The sequence below is a fragment of the Scyliorhinus canicula genome, chromosome 10, assembly GCF_902713615.1.
Source record: "Scyliorhinus canicula chromosome 10, sScyCan1.1, whole genome shotgun sequence".
Classification (NCBI taxonomy): domain Eukaryota; kingdom Metazoa; phylum Chordata; class Chondrichthyes; order Carcharhiniformes; family Scyliorhinidae; genus Scyliorhinus; species Scyliorhinus canicula.
The window spans coordinates 110631893-110649534 of NC_052155.1; the positions used below are offsets into that span (position 1 = coordinate 110631893).

The 17642-nt window shown below is 48.1% G+C and overlaps 1 protein-coding gene across 1 annotated transcript in view; it reads left to right on the forward strand.

Moving 5' to 3' along the window:
• The first annotated feature begins 231 nt into the window (after positions 1–231).
• Positions 232–17642, forward strand: part of LOC119972600 (extracellular sulfatase Sulf-1-like) — a 690773-nt gene continuing 673362 nt past the window's right edge. The window contains exon 1 of the mRNA XM_038809548.1: positions 232–249. The gene's annotated coding sequence lies outside the window, so the exon portion shown is untranslated. The remainder of the gene's footprint in view (positions 250–17642) is intronic.

The following is a 17642-nucleotide window of genomic DNA, read 5'->3' on the forward strand; positions in this document are numbered from 1 at the left end:
TTATGACATTCAACAATACATCTTTATTTGGTACTGTGCACAGTTGTTACCTTCCAGCATTTAGTGTAATCATATGAGTCATTAGTCGCAATGAAGAAAAGTATCTGAAATTTGAGGATAAACCAGTAATTGTTCACTCAACAGGACTATGACATTCAAACAGTATCGCAACCATTAGAAAAGCTCCTCAATTGACTCCAAGTCACTTCAAAGGTCAGCAATGAGGGACACTGCATGTTTTTCAAGCTGGTAAGATAGAAAGCATTTTCAACTATTTTGGGAGAGGATGTGGGAAGAAATACAAGTTTCCATCTTATCACTGACTATTCTTCCTGTTGGTCGACAGTATGAGAAATGTTCACTCTACAGACCACAGTTTTCTAATTCTGACTTTTTTAAAGTGTTCTTTGAATGTGCTTTACAGTTTGAGCGATACAAACAAATGCATTGCTCAGCTTATCAGAAAACAAAGCTGAGAGGATTAAAATGAAATATTTGATAGTCAGCCAGATGTTTACCTCTAAATCAAAGTGCCTATATTTCATCCACATGTGTAGATATTTGTCGTTAATGAATACCTTAAACAGATTAAAGCAGCTTTGCCCCAAAATCCGATGGGAAGTGCTGGTTTTTCAGCAATACAGTGCCTCTTTGCCTTAAAAGATTGGTGCCCAGGTTTGGACATTTCTGGTGCTGGCTGCTGTGGACACCATTTTGATGAGAGCCCCAGTGCTTGTGTAGAGAACATTGGTTGTAAATTGGTTGTAACAATTCGTCCAAACATTTGGTCAATTCAGGCTGTGCAGAACCAGTAAAGGGACATGAATTTTTTGTGTCTTGGGAAGCCCACACATATACAGGCACAGTGAGCTGTGAGGATGAACCTTGTCATACCACGCCTCCACCCTATCCTCGTAACCTCACCTAACCTTTTGGACACCAAGGGCCAATGTGGCTTGGTCAATCCACCGAACCTGCATATGGGAGTAAACTGGAGCACCCGGGGGAAACTCATGCAGACACGGAGAGAAAGTGAAAACTCCACACAGTCGCTCGAGGCTGGAATTAAACTCGGGTCCCTGGAGCTGTGAGGCAGCAGTGCTAACCACTGTGTCACCATGCCACCCCTATTTAATTGTATATAGGGATTGTGTTCCGTTATATAGGAGCAGGCTAAAACTGTAGCTGGATTTAGAGCTGTATGCTTAACTGACGCATACCTCTGAGTAAAATAATATAAAGTGTAAAAATAAGGCTCCAGTTTATTAGCTGGAATATTACTTCCAGATCTGATTGCTTCATAATTGAATTCTATCAAAATCAAAATTTATTTTACTGGGACACTGTATGCCAGGATTTCTCTAATATTTTAAATGCTTCCAAATGTGCAAACCTTCCACATAGAACATAGAATGATACAGCGCAGTACAGGCCCTTCGGCCCACGATGTTGCACCGACATGGGAAGTCAAAAACTAAAGGCCATCTAACCTACACTATGCCATTATCATCCACTGGCACTGGAGCGGGTCCAGCGGAGATTCACACGGATGATCCCAGGAATGGTAGGCCTAACATACGATGAACGTCTGAGGATCGTGGGATTATATTCATTGGAGTTTAGGAGGTTGAGGGGAGATCTAATAGAAACTTACAAGATAATGAATGGCTTGGATAGGATGGACGTAGGGAAGTTGTTTCCATTAGCAGGGGAGACTAGGACGCGGGGGCACAGCCTTAGAATAAAAGGGAGTCACTTTAGAACAGAGATGAGGAGAAATTTCTTCAGCCAGAGAGTGGTAGGTCTGTGGAATTCATTGCCACAGAGGGCGGTGGAAGCCGGGACATTGAGTGTCTTTAAGACAGAAATTGATAAATTCTTGATTTCTCGAGGAATTAAGGGCTATGGGGAGAGAGCGGGTAAATGGAGTTGAAATCAACCATGATTGAATGGTGGAGTGGACTCGATGGGCCGAATGGCCTTACTTCCGCTCCTATGTCTTATGGTCTTATATATCACATGGCAGCTCATCACTCTTAGGCGAAATTCAGCAAACAATTTTTTAGCTTACTTTCGAGCAATGTTGTCTAGCGATGTTGGGCGGCATGAGTCTAATCGATGCAAATTTGGACCCCTAATTAAGAATGGCCTGCATTTCTTTGATATAGTTACGGTTGTTAAGAATGGTTATTCCTAGGGCAGCACGGTGGCACAGTGGTTAGCATTGCTGCCTACGGCGCTGAGGACCCGGGTTCGAATCCCGGCTCTGGGTCACTGTCCGTGAGGAGTTTGCACATTCTCCCCCTGTCTGCGTGGGTTTCACCCCCACAACTCAAAAGATGTGCAGGATAGGTAGATTGGCCACTCTAAATTGCCCCTTAATTGGAAAAAATAATTGGGTACTCTAAATTTATTTAAAAAAAGAATGGTTATTCCTGTCCCTTTGATGTGTGGAACAGCATGAACCTTCCACAGACCATACTCAACCAGCCTGTGCTTGCAAATTTCAAAATACAGAGTGGGATTTTCCAGCCCTTCCCACAAATGGGATCTTCCAGTGCTGCCAAAGGGAATCCCCCACGGTGGTTCCCTGGTAGTAGGACGGGCGAGCCACACAAAATGCTGTAGACAACCGGGACCAGAAGTTCTTGTCAGCAGCCAATAGCAAACTGCCGCTGCTGCCAGAAAACACACCATAGAAGAGCTAGAAAATCCCGCTCCTGGTATCCAAAATTAGATGCAATTGGACAGCATTTGCTAAATAATCCTCAGTGTGTAAACAATTAGACTGACAATCAATTTCAGATTGTTGCCTGGGCTCACAGTGTGGTGCATTTACATGTAATGGAAGCGACATATACTAATACACAGGGCCCTGGGGTGGAATTTACCGGCCGTTCACGCGAGCAGGCTATTCCAGGCGCACAGGTTTCCCGGCGAAGAGGGATGCAGTCAATGGGAAATCCTGTTGACAACAGTGCGACTAGAAAATTGCGTTGGCGGGCCACCTCCTCCACCAAAAAACATGTGACGGGTTGGTCGGTAAATCTTGTTCTTTGCAGACAAAAAATATATTGCACATATTTCTTATTTTTAAAATATTTTTATTAGGGTATTTGCAAGTTTTTATAATAATAACAATAACACGACATAAGCATGGCACAATAAACATTCCCACTCCCATCCCAATCTTCACACACCCCAAACATAAAACAACAATCCGGCTCTCCCCCCCCCCGCCCCACCTTTGGAATTCTGCTTCTGCTGACATTTTAATTTTCCCCGAGAAACACGACGAACGGCTGCCACCTCTGGGTGAACCCAACCATTGACCCTCTTAAGGTGAACTTGCTTTTCTCGAGACTGAGAAACCTAGCCATGTCACTAACCCAGGTATCTACGCTCGGGGGCTTTGAGTCCCTCCACATTAATAAGATCCGTCTCCGAGCTACCAGGGAGGCAAAGGCCAAGACGTCAGCCTCTTTCGCCCCCTGAGCTCCCGGCTCTTCCGACACTCCAAAGATCTCCACCTCCGGACTCATCAACACCCGTGTTTTGAGTACCGTGGACTCATACCTTAGCGAAACCCTGCCAAAACTCTCTAAGCGTTGGGCATGCCCAAAACATGTGGGCATGATTTGCTGGGGGCTTCTCGCGCACCTCGCACATCTGTCCTCTACTCCAAAAAACTTGCTAATCCGGGCCACCGTCATGTGTGCCCGGTGGATACCTTGAATTGTATCAGGCTGAGCCTGCCGCATGATGAGGAGGTATTAACCCTGCATAGGGCATCGCCCACAGACCCACCTCGATCCCTCCTCCTAGCTCATCTTCCCACTTGCCCTTTAGCTCCTCCACTGGAGTTTCCTCCACATCCAACCTTCCCCTCTCCCACCCAGGTACTGGAGACTGCTCTGTCCTGTATCCCCGTGGCGACAGCAGCAGGAAGGCCGGAACCTGCTTTCTCAGAAAGTCTCGCACCTGCAAATACCTAAACCCATTCCCTGCTGGCAATTCAAATTTATCCTCCAAGGCTTTCAAGCTGGGAAAGCCCATCCTTCTAATTCCTGCCCTTTGCGGGGCAGCACGGTGGCCTAGTGGTTAGCACAGCTGCCTCACGGCGCTGAGGTCCCAGGTTCGATCCCGGCTCTGGGTCACTGTCTGTGTGGAGTTTGCACATTCTCCCCGTGTCTGCGTGGGTTTCGCCCCACAACCCAAAAATGTGCAGAGTAGGTGGATTGGCCACACTAAATTGCCCCTTAATTGGAAAAAATAATTGGGTAATCTAAATTTTTAAAAAAAGAATCCTGCCCTTTGCCATCTCTGGAACCCACCATCCAGCCTACCCGGTACAAACCGATGATTATTATAAATCGGGATCCAAACTGATGCTCCCTCCACTCTCTTATGTCTTGTCCACTGCCCCCAGATTCTCAGAGCCGCCACCACCACCCGACTTGTGGAGTATCGGGCCGGCGAGAACGGAGGAGGTGGCGATATCAGTGCTCCCAAACTTGTGTCTTCACATGACGCCGCCTCCATCTGCTCCCACACCGACCCCTCCCCCACTACCCACTTCCTAATCACGGCTATATTAGCCGCCCAGTAGTAATTGCAAAAGTCCGGCAGCGCCAACCCACCCTCCCCCCGACAGTGCTCCAGCAGCACTTTCTTCATTCGCGAGGTTTTACCCGCCCACACAAAGCCCAAAATAACCTAATGCACCCGCTTGAAAAGGGCCCTTGGGATGAAGATGGGGAGGCACTGAAAGACAAACAGAAATCTGGGGAGGACTGTCATTTTCACAGTCTGTACCCTCCCCGTCAGTGATAGCGTGAGCATGTCCCATCTCTTAAAGTCCTCTTTCGTTTGTTCTACAAGCCAGGATAGGTTTAACTTGTGTGGTTAAACCTACTCTTTACTCTCCCTAACTCCCTGGCCACCTCCCTTTTTCTGAGCTGGTGCGCTAACATTCTGCTGGCCTTTTCCCCATACCCATAGATCGCCCCCCTTTCCTCCCAGTACCGGGCCACCTGGGTTCCCAGATATTGAAAGCTCCTTCCTACCATTCTAAACAGCAGCTCTCCCAGTCTCTTCTCCTGCCCTCTTGCCTGGATCGCGAACATCTCGCTTTTCCCCATGTTCAATTTATAATCCAAAAAATTACCAAATTCCCCAAGGATCTGCATAACATCCCCCATCCCCTCCAATGGGTCTGAAATATACAAGAGCAGGTCATCTGCGTAAAGCGAGACCCGGTGCTCCAACCACACACCCCCCCCCTCCCACCCCCACCGAACCAGCCCTCTCCAGTTCCTAGAGGCTCTTAACGCCATGGCCAATGGCTCTATGGCCAGAGCAAACAGTAGCGGGGAGAGGGGGCACCCTTGCCTCGTCCCTCGGTGTAGTTTAAAATACCCCGACCTCATCCGGTTCGTACGCACACTCGCTACTGTTGCCTGATAGAGCAACTGCACCCAGTCAACGGAGCCCTCACCAAACTCAAACCTTCCCTGCGCCTCTCACAGGTAATCCCACTCCATCTGATCAAAAGCCTTCTCCGCATCCATCGTTACCAACACCTCCATCTCCCCTTCTTCTGAGGGCATCATAATAACATTTAAAAGCCTTTGAACATTGGCCTTGAGTTGCCTCCCCTTTATAAATCCCGTCTGGTTTTCCCCTATCACCCCCGGGACACAATCCTCCAACCTTGTCCAGTATCTTAGCCAGCAGTTTGGCATCCACATTCAGTAGAGAAATCAGCCTGTATGACCCGCATTGCTCCGGATCCTTTTCCCGTTTCCAGATCAATGAAATCGAGGCCTGCAACATTGTTGGAGGGAGGATTTTCTTCTCTCTTGCTTCATTAAATGTCCTCACCAATGTGGGCTCAATATCTCTGAAAACCTCTTATAGAATTCCACCGGGTAGCCGTCAGGCCCCGGCGCCTTGCCCGACTGCATGCCCTCCAGCCCCTCGATTATTTCCTCAATCTCAATTGGGCTCCCAGCCCTTCCACCAGATCCTCATCCACCCTCGGGAACCTCAACTGGCCCAAAAACTGCCGCATCCCCTCCACCCCAGCCGGGGGTTCCGACTCATATAATTTGCTATAAAAGTTCTTAAACACCTCATTCACTCCCACTGGGTCCAGGATCGTGATCCCACCTCTACTCTTTACTCTCCCTATCTCCCTGGCCGCCTCCCTTTTTCTGAGCATTCTGCTAGCCTTTTCCCCATACTCATAAATCGCCCCCTTTGCCTTCCTCAGCTGTTCCACCGCTTTCCTTGTAGTCAACAGCCCAAACTCTGCCTGTAACCTTCGCCATTCCCTCAGTAACCCGCGTCCGGGGCCTCCGAGTATCTCCTGTCCACCGGGAGTATCTCCTCAACTAACCTATCCCTCTCAGCCCATTCCTCTTTTTCTCTGTGGCCCGTATTGAGATTAATTCCCCTCTGACCACTGCCTTCAAAACTTCCCAAACCGTTGCTGCAGAGTCCTCCCCTGTATCACTTGTTTCCAGGTAGTTTTGGATGGACTTGTTCACCCGCCCACAGACCGCTTCGTCTGCTAACAATCCCACATCCAGACTCCACAGCAGGCATTGCCCTCTCTCCAAGCTAACCCGTAGATCCACCCAATGTGGGGCATGATCCGACACTGCGATTGCCGAGTACTCAGTCTCCACCACTCTATATTAGAGCCCTGCTCAGAAAAATAGTCGATGCGAGAGTATACCTTGTAGACATGGGAGAAAAAAGAAAACTCCTTCGCCCATGGCCGTGCAAACCTCCATGGGTCTACTCCCCCCATCTGTTCCATAAACCCCTTCAATTCCTTTGCCGCAGCTGGCACCCTCCCTGTCCTGGATTTTGACGATCCAATTCCAGATCAATGAATGTATTCAAATCTCCCCCCATCATCAAGTTATGTGACTCTAAATCTGGGATCTTACCTAACACCCGCCTCATGAATTCCATATCGTCCCAATTCGGAGCATGTATGTTCACAATTACCACCCGCATCCCCTCCAGCTTCCCACTCACAATTATGTATCCATTCCCCATGTCTGACACGATTCTCCCTGCCTCGAATGCCACTAGTTTATTGATCAAGATCGCTACCCCCTGGTCTTTGAGTCCAACCCTGAGTGGAATACTTGGCCAACCCACCCATTTCGCAATCTAGTTTGGTCTAAAGCCTTCAGGTGTGTCTCTTGTAACATTGCCACGTCCGCCTTCAGCCCCCTCAAATGCACAAACACGCGAGCCCTCTTGACCGGCCCATTCAACCCTCTAATGTTCCATGTAATCAGCCTGGTTGGGGGGCTCCTTATTGCACATAACACTACTTATTCAAACAAGCACAAAAGTGATTTTCAACAAATCGCCACCGCAATACTTTCCAAGGATTCAATGTCTTTAGTTCACCTCTAGTCTTTTTTCCTTGATGAAAGTCCATACATCATCTGGTTTTTCGAAGTAAAAATCCCGTTCCTCATATGTGACCCACAGATGGGCTCGGTGCAACATCCCGAACTTCACCCCCTTCTTAAAGAGGGTCGTTTTTGCCCTATTAAACCCAGCTCGCCTCTTGGCCAAATCCCTGCCCTATCCCTGTCTTGATAAATGCGCAGCTCACAATTCTCCCACTTGTTGCTCCGTTCTTTATTGGCCCACCACAGAACGTGTTCCTTGTCCAGGAATCGGTGCAAACGTACCACCATCGCCCTCAGCGGCCGTTCGCTCAGGGCTTCTTTGCGAGGGCTCTGTGCGCTCTATCCACTTCCAGGGGCCGAGGGAATGCCTTAGCCCCCATCAACTTCTCCAGCATGTTCATCACATAGGCCCTTGCATCCGGTCCCTCACTGCCTTCAGGGAGGCCGACGATTTTCAGATTCTGCCTTCTGGATCTGTTCTCCAGGTCCTCCAGCTTCTCCTACATTCTTTCCTGGTGGTCATTCTTCATCTCCCCCTTGGTCTCCAGCACGGCTAGGTATTCCTCGTGCTCCGACACCTTTTTCCCCACCTCCTGGATCACACATCCGTGGGTTTCTTGATTCTGCACCACCTGATCAATCGAAGCCTTGATCGGGTCCAGCGTGTTTTCTTCAGCTTGGGGAAGCAATCTTCAAAAAACTTCACCAGCTGTTCCGTCGACCGCTGCGCCGTCTCCCCGCGACCCTGCTTCTCTGCCATGCTTTCCCGTGTTGCCAGCTCTGTTCGCGTCTTCCTTGTAGAACTTTGTCTTCTCACACGGCCACTTCTGGTCCAATTCTCCATACACTGGAGGGGGATTTCTTTTCACTATCTCACTCTTCACCGATTTATCCAATAAAATCCGGAAAGAAACGAGAGATAAAGGTCCAAAGGTCCATCACAGGAGGGAGCTATCAAATGTGCGATCTACTCTTCCATGGCCGCCACCAGAAGTGCTCTATTGCACATATTTCTGTTAAGCAAAATAAATGCTAACCATTTGCTGGTTCATCCATCAGGGCGATTCCTTGACAAATTAGTGTGAAGCTGCCTGGTTTAAATTTCAAACAATGTCTGGACTGTCAGTCAACATCAACTGGTGCATTCTCCACGGCAATTCCTTTATCAATCAGAATCCATTTGCTGTCCAATCAGCATTCTATTCTCATAGAGTATAACATTTTTGGTTCTCCTGACGGTGGTAATCTTGAGATTGTCCTGGTGAGTGCAAGATGAAAAACTTTGCCAAAATGCCCTTTTCACCAAACCCAAAGTTCTGTACTACCAAATGACAAATACTTAAAATGTTTGGTTGTTTTGACGGTACTGTAACGCAACTGTAACTACAAAGAATGCTGCGGCACATGCTGAACGACTTTGTCCAGACTTTAAGAATTCTCACAGCCCATTTGCTCCCAGTCAGTGGTGCAACAATTTACATTGGCCTTGCAATACAGCAAGAATACAGGGAGAACGAGCAGATGTGACCAAAAGCAGGACATGCTTCTGGAAGAGGGAGAAGAAAAAATGGGTGAAGGCCCAAATCTACCCAAAATGCCATTTTCTTACCACAACCTCAGCAAGGAACATGTCCACTTCATTAAGGGGATTCACATTGAAATCTACCACTCCTTCCACTGTTGTGTATGGAAGGTCACTGAGGCTCTACATTCCAAGAGAGCTGAATACATTTCATTCTCTCTCTAGAGAGAAGGAGGCAGAGTGAGTGCATGGATTCACCAGGATTGCAGGCTTCACATGGTGCAGGGTGCTGTTGATTGCATGCATGCCACTTTACAGGTACCACAAGTCAAGTTTAGTTGAGAGAGGACAACAAGTTTATGCTCTGTTGTTCCACTGACAAACCCAGCAGTAGTGCCTAAGCAGGCTTTTAGAAAATAAATTTCACAGGACGTGGCCAACACTAGAGATGAACATTTTTATTGCCCATTACTAATTTCCTCAGAGAGGTTGATGGTGACCTGCTTTCTTGAACCACTGCAGTCCCTGTGATGTAGGTACACCCACAGTGCTGTTTGGGAGATAAATCCAGGATTTAGACCCAGCGACAGTAAAGGAAGAGGACAGATTACTAGATTGTTATGACACCCTAAAAGTCCTTTTGAAGACTGTCTCCACAGCTATGTTGGCAGTAAGCTAAGCCGTTGTACCGGAAAGCTAAACTTATGTGAGAGTAGTCTGAGTTTGTGAGGCAGCAAGGTGACTCTGCATGACTTCAGCCTGAACTTCAATTGCAGCACCTGCACACTGGGGTGGCTCCTGCTTGTGCTCCAAAGTAAGCTCAGATATCAGCCATCAAATACTGCACCATGGTTAGGAAGTTGTCTCATGCAGTTAGTCACAGCTTTCAGGCTTGAGATGATGGAATTCAAATTCAGTGCAAAATCCTCTGCCAAGTTTGTGCTGTGCTCTTCCAGTTTCTTTGACATTGAACACAAATGTACTGGCAGACCTTCCAATGCACCAAACAATGTACATGCGGCAGTGCCTTGTCAGTTATGCACCACCTGCCAATGTACATGTGATGTTCTCTGTTTTCTTTGTCTGGATATCTTGAATGCGCGTGTTAAACAAAGAACATTGAACTAAGTAAATTAACAACGCTGATTTATTAACACTACTTGAATAAGATTTGAACGTATTCTTAAAGTATAAGGTTGCTAAAATAAACCATGCTTACTCTAACTGCAGAACTCTAAAATACACAACTACTCTATCTCACGTTTAAACACCTTCTCCTGGAATCAAGGGTCATCACGTGATATATGTGTGACTGCTCTTGATCACCATCTGGTGGCAAGAAGTATTTACATTAAAGTGTTAACCCTTCACCCCCCATACAATATACATATTGTTACAATACACACTGTTGATGTCTTTAGTTCCTATTTCTTTTATTTTGTCTTTATCATTTTTGGTCCATTAATGGCTTTAAGCCAAGCAGAGGAAGTAAGGAAATCAAAGTGTCAAAATAGTGCACTGTGTTATAAAGTTTTGTATTTTGGGTTGAATAACGCAAACTTTATGGCACCCAAGAGATTGGAGGGGTTTATTTTGATTGGTTGGCTGGTGGCCAATGGATTGGCTGGGGACAGTATTCTGCTTGGCAACTGTCAGTGAATGGCTCCTGTTAGGTGGGGTTTCTTAGGGTGAATCCAGGATAAGCTACTGGATCCTCAAGGTGGAAACAGCTCTCTCTCTCGCTCCATCTCCTTTGCTGCCTACTGTCTGAAGGCAGAAGCTTCTAGACCCAGAAAGAAGAAGCTCTCTCTCTCTCTCTCAAATGCCATTTCTTTGAGTCTACAGTGAAAACCATTATAAGCTGAAAGAAAAGATAATATCTATACGAAAGCCTATACTGAAGGGAAAACTAAATGGAAGACATCCCTATGAAACAAAAGACTCATCCTTTTATTTTCATGATTATTTTACACCCCTATTCCCCCTCTGCGTTTGTCAGTATGTGTGTGTGTCGAGGGTGGGGTGAGTTAAAGGGGGGGGGGGGTTAGAGATTAGATAACAATTACCCAGTGTTGCCTACTTAACTATAGTTACAGCTAATAATAAAAAGTTAATTGTGTTTGAATTTACAAACCTGGTGACTGTAGTTATTGGGCAACCAAAGATCTTGGTGTTTTAAAAATAAAAGTTAATTTCAACAGTGTTGTGACTTTGAGTCAAGTGGGGCTGGTATTGACTGCTCTGACCCAGGGTGTCAAAGCAACATCCGTCAGTCCTCACCTGACTCCTCAAACATAAACTCTAGTCTGGCTAACTGGCACCTGCACTACCTTTACCTACTTCCCTGGCTGAAGCACACATGTCTTTGGTGTCTTACCACATGCAGACACCACCACTTCAGATATCCATGCAGTATTTACAATTTCAGAATCTAAATTGGTGGTTGTAATATGAGAGCAAGTGACGGTGTTTCTTCATGATCACGTCCTGCCCGCCCACCGCTGCCAGGCCAGAGTTACCGTTCTTGGGTATCGGAAAGGAGAAAGGCACAAGGGTAGGTTTTTGCTGCGAGGAGTAGAGGAAGCCAAGTGGTGCATGCTTTCACTATTCAAAGCTTGTACATCACAAGAGACTGAGGGGTAAGGGATAGGGGGATGGTGGATGTGCAGAAGAGGATTAGGAATGATCATAATGTTATCTTCAAAGATTTCAGCTCTATTTCAGGACACCGCCTCAGTTGTGGTCACTTTAGTGAGGGTGAGAAACCTTCATCTATGGGGATGATGACATGCCACCATAGCTGTGGATACCAGTATTCAAAAAGACTTTTAGGGTGCCAGTCCCTTGCTGCTTTGGTGCTGATGCAGCATCTTGTCAGTTATGAATCACCTTGTCGTGCAAGAGATTTTGGTGCAATATGCATTGGGGGATATGGTTTTCATGACTGAATGACTGTCAATGTGTGCAAGCTGTGAGATGTAGGTGTGAGGCTTCTAGCAATCCTAAGTATTTGAGGGTAATGAGTGTTAGGTGTGAGCAATGATTGGTGGAGTTTAGTTGTAGGTGAGAGATGGGAATGTGTTGCACAGAGCAGTCGTGCAGGCTGGTGGGCAGGTCATTGAAGGATGCATTTACTGACTTTGACCACTTGTGTGAAGTCATTGAATTTCTGGCAGCACCACATTCAGATACATGAGACTAGTTTCCTGGCATTGTCCACCACCGCTTTCTGATCCCCCTGTGTCCACTGAGGTTTTTACTAAATGATGTAGCTCCCACTCTGTACCTCCTCAAGCAAGGCCTACAATGCAGCATTGGAAAATCTTGGCGTGCAATTGTTAGACCATTCTAGTGTCTATGGCCAAGGGAAAGTTGCTTTTTAAATGACTAACAGTGCTTGCTTCAGCCAAAATACATCTCAGGTTCCCCCCCCCCCCCCCCCCCCCCCCCCACTCCCCATCCCAATCCCCTCAGTGTGTTTTACAGCGGCGGAGTTGGCTCCTCGTTGATCTATTAGTCTTGCCTATGTTTATGGTGTTTTTGCATGGCTCGCCCTTCCCGTCACGGCGGGGGTCTCCTTCAACACGACCAGAAGATCTCGCTGGCAGGAAGGGCCAAAGAATCTCACCCTGAGTTAAGGGATACAGGCTGTAGTGCGTGAACTCGTGCTCGCCTTTCACAATTTTGGGACCCCACTCAGCAGTGCAGCACTCAGCAGCGTCCTTAGTGCTGGCTGCAATTTACACTCATTCAAAGGTTTATATGATGCCTACACCGGAAACAATGGGCGAGGGTTAGCCACATATCAGAATCCCTGGGCCCATTTTCAAGATTAAATGTAGGGCCCTAGAATTTGAACAACCATATTTTCACAGGGAATATGGCAATCGCATGTGCTGGACACCGTTTACAGTGTTCGTTAGGTACTTCCTGCACATCTAAGAGTTTTTCAACTGTACAGTAAATCTAACTTTGAAAGTTCAAAAACGTAAGTTCCTATTTAGAAACCTTTCCTTTTGGTTTTCAATTCATTTTTATTCTGTGGCATCCTTTGCTTTTAATCAGTTTCAAACCACTAACAACCACTGACATTTTATAAATCTTGTGATAAAATATTCTTCTTGTAACCAATTGCTTACAGTGAGCATCTCTCCGTGCTGTATTTGCTGAGTGCAGCATTATAGATAAGAAGTTACTGCAAAAAGCTACTTATGTAGCTGTGGTGTGGGGACCAAAATGCAGAACGCTGCACTCTATGACTGAAGAAATATGTTATGATCTTTTTTCCAATCAGAGTTAAAATAGTTGGCAAGGGATAAAACACAATCAGTGGACTCAGTTCTTTAAAATAATTCACAACTCGATTGTTTTTTTTTACAACAGAAGATTTTCCTGCCACACCAGTTTTTCTCCCCTCCTCTGCAGAAGGTACCAACTGATGCTGGAGAACATACAGTGCAGAAGGAGGCCATTCAGCCCTTCAAGTCTGTACCGACCCACTTAAGCCCTCACTTCCACCCTATCCCCGTAACCCAATAACCCCTCCTAACCTTTTTGGTCATTAAGGGCCAATCCACCTAACCTGCACATCTTTGGACTGTGGGAAGAAACCGGAGCATCCGGAGGAAACCCACGCAGACACGGGGAGAACGTGCAAACTCCGCACAGCCAGTGTCCCAGCGGGGAATCAAACCTGGGAACCTGGTGCTGTGAAGCCACAGTGCTATCCACTTGTGCTACCGTGCTGCTCCCTCAATTCCCCTCAAGTAACTCAATCATGTGACCATTCTTCAAGTCAGGGCCTTGGCACTGGGAGTTGGCAAGGACGAAGTCACAGAGTTCAGGAAATATGGACCACATCAGAGTCTAAACCGCTCCTCAGCCAGCTTCCACACTTAACCTAATGGTCACTGGATTGTAATTAGAAGGAGGAACCCAGGGCAGCACGGTGGCCTAGTGGTTAGCACAACCGCCTCACGGCGCTGAGGTCCCAGGTTCGATCCCGGCTCTGGGTCACTGTCCGTGTGGAGTTTGCACATTCTCCCCGTGTCTGCGTGGGTTTCGCCCCCACAACCCAAAAATGTGCAGAGTAGGTGTATTGGCCACGCTAAATTGCCCCTTAATTGGAAAAAATAATTGGGTAATCTAAATTTATTTTTTAAAAAAGAAGAAGGAACCCTATCGGTATGGTAGCACAGTGGTTAGCACAATTGCTTCACAGCTCCAGGTCCCACATTTGAATCCCGGCTTGGGTCACTGTCTGTGTGGAGTCTGCACATTCCCCCCCTGTGTCTGCATGGGTTTCCTCCAGGTGCTCCAGTTTCCTCCCACAGTCGAAAGATGTGCAGGTTAGGTGGATTGGCTATGCTAAATTACCCATCATGTCCAGAACGGTTAGGTGGGGTTACTGGGTTACAGGGATAGGGTGGAGGCATGGACTTAAGTAGGGTGCTCTTTTCAAGAGCCGGTGCAGACTCGATGGCCGAATGGCCTCCTTCTGCACTGTAAATTCTACGATCTAAGACCTACCTTTCCTCTACCTCTTGGCACTGAGGCCAATTATATTGCCCCAACCAACTGAACAAAGTGAACACAATACAGTCAGGAGATGCAAATTGGTGCATATTCACATGTGGGAGTACATTTATCTTGGAACACACGTTCACATTTTTAAAACTTCTGTGGACTTCTGTTCCAAACTTCACAGTTTGGGGTCTTCAACAAGAACCATGGGCTGGATTTTCTGTTGGGGGGGATTCTCCATTGCACTTGCAGCACCCCCACACCCAAGGATTTCTGTGCGTGGGGCTGCCCACAGTGGGAAACCCTATTGTCCGGCTGGAGGGACGGAGAATCCCGCTGCCAGCAGGGGGTGTGCCTCACCAGAAAACAGGCACGGCGGGACGGAGAATCCCGCCCATTTTATTTAACAGCTGTGATAACAGTGGAGTAAGGAGGATGGCGTACTGTGGGGCCAACAATGTCTGGAGACAACCTGAAAGAGCTGGCGTCATGTGGTAATACGAGTTCAGCGCATGAACATTATTTGATAGTGTTCCAGCTAATGGTGTCAAGTGCACTGGATTATCATAGGGTCAGGGGCTGGAATGCTGCGCAGCAGTTGTCATGGAAGGCTGCTGGCTGGAGAACAACAAATAACTAGAAGGAAAGGTGATAGCATAAAAGAAGACAATCCAGGATCAACATTTTTTTACAGTCACCTGTTGACTGAGGTGTTACTGATGTCATATTACCGGGAGGTCCCTCAAATGCAAGATATTTGGGGTTTTAGCGAGTCTTGTGCATTGCTACACAATGATCGGTTGCACTTTGATACACGGCATGAATCATTGCAATATTGATCCCTACATCATTATGCTGTATCATTTATCTGTTATAAATAACACTTAACATTTCAGGCACTGCCAATGTCATTCCTTACTATAGAATTGATGAGAACTTAGCTCAGGTATATTTGCGGGCCAGGCAACTCCCCCCCCCCCCCCCCCACCCACCCTGTGTATGTGAAGTGTGTAATTATTTTTTAAGCATTGTGACCATGTGGTACCCACCCTGTACAGTTCACAGTTAAAGATCAAGAAATTCAGCATGCTCAGGGACAGGAGTGGGAGGGGTTCAGTGAACCACCCTTGCACTTGAATGGTGAGACCCAAGGCATATCTAATATTTGGCACTGGAGCTCATTATCATCAAGGTGGTGAGCTGTGGGCACGAACAGTCAGCTCGCCAGTGAAGAAGAATAAAAGGCCCAGAGAAAAGTGGTTGAAAGAGCTATCGAGAAAACAGGCTATCAGGAAGTGTGATGATTGGGTCAGGAGGTAGTATTGGTGGAGGGTGAGGTGCATGGGCAGGAGTGGCACCAGCCTTAAAACTTGCAAAGAAAAAAATGTTTTGTAAGGGATTTAACGGGCGTGATCTAACAGCTGCGTCGGGCCAGGCATGAATTTGTGCAAGCCGGTTAGATAGCGGGAGAGGCCGAAATCGGGAATACCGCTACTGTTGGCGAGATACGGATCTTGCCGCAGCTTGGCAAAAAACCAATAATCGCCAATTTAGGCCAATGTTCACCCCATTAAAGGAAGAACCCCCTATCAAATGGCCTCACATGATCTAACCGGCTCCCCAACAGGCAGTTACATGGGTGCCATTTAGTACACCTATTTAAAAATCTGAAGCTAGCTCAATGGCTTCTGTGGGGATCAAAGGAGGTGATTAGCCATCTTTGGCAATCAGCTCGGTGGAGGGCGGGGAGGGGCGGGGGGGGGGAGGGGCGGGGGGGGAAGAGCCACTGGCAGGGGGGGAATGGGCCCGGTTGGGGGGGTGGGCCGCCATCGGTGGGGGGCCCCCGCTGGGCTGGGGTGCAAGTGGCCCAGCACCGGTCCGGCATGACATCCTCCCGGATCATGTATACCCATAACGGGGCCAGCTCCGGCTGCTGCCTGTTCATCCCATCGACCATAGCCAGGACAGAGCCTCATCCACGGTAATATGGTTATGGTCACTTTAACCCCCACTGACCGTAGCAGCCGCTGGTCGCACAGCTGAAAGCTATTGTTAATTGGGGATTTGTAATTCTAGTGCACACTTCACAGCTCCCAAGTGGATTCCCATGGGTAGGCGTGCCATGTCACAGCCGAGTGTAACTCCCAATCAGACTGTGAGACATGGACACTTTGCCTGAAAACTGAAGGCATGGACACCACAGAGGCAGCAGCCAACATTCAAACATACAGAGTTAGGCCACAGCACTGGTGATATCCCCGTGACCAGAGGGTGGATGTGAGAACCAGGGGTCGAACCAGCGCCTGGTCCAGGTGACATTACCAGCTGGTGTCTGTCCTGTTCCGCCCCCTCAGGGCCTGTGTTACATCACTCCAGGGTGATGGTAACCCACTGTGAGCTGAGCTCTGGTGCCCCTCAATCTATACCATAGTCTGTCTCTTGTTCGTCTGCTGAGTGCTTGCTCGCACCCATCACCTACACATGGTTTGTCTTGGGATTGGGAGGGGGGGGGGAGGGGGGGGGGGGGGCGGTGCAGGTCAAGGACCAGCAAGCCTGGGGGCCTGGGGTCGGTGGAGGGAAGAGGGCAACTGGGGGAGGTGGAGGCAGCCTGCTGCTTACTGCGTCTTGTAGTCTTTGATGCCCCAGGTGGGCGTCCTCTGGAGGGTCTGGGGCCAGAGAGCCGGCCAACCTACTGGTATCACTAGCTTTGTCATGAAACCGTGTTCCACACACTGACTCCAAGACTCACCGTTCACACGGTCCTCAGCTACCAGAGCGCCTTGGCAATGGCCATCTGAGACTGGGACACCCTCCACAGCGACCCAGCAAGATCCGTCTGAGACTGGGACACCCTCCACAGCGACCCAGGAAGGTCCATCTGAGACTGGGACACCCTCCACAGCGACCCAGGAAGGTCCATCTGAGACTGGGACATGCTCTACAGCGCCCCAGCAAGGTCCATCTGAGACTGGGACACGCTCCACAGCGCCCCAGCAAGGTCCGTCTGAGACTGGGACACGCTCCACAGCGCCCCAGGAAGGTCCATCTGAGACTGGGACACGCTCCACAGCGCCCCACCAAGGTCCGTCTGAGACTGGGACACGCTCCACAGCGACCCAGGAAGGTCCATCTGAGACTGGGACACGCTCCACAGC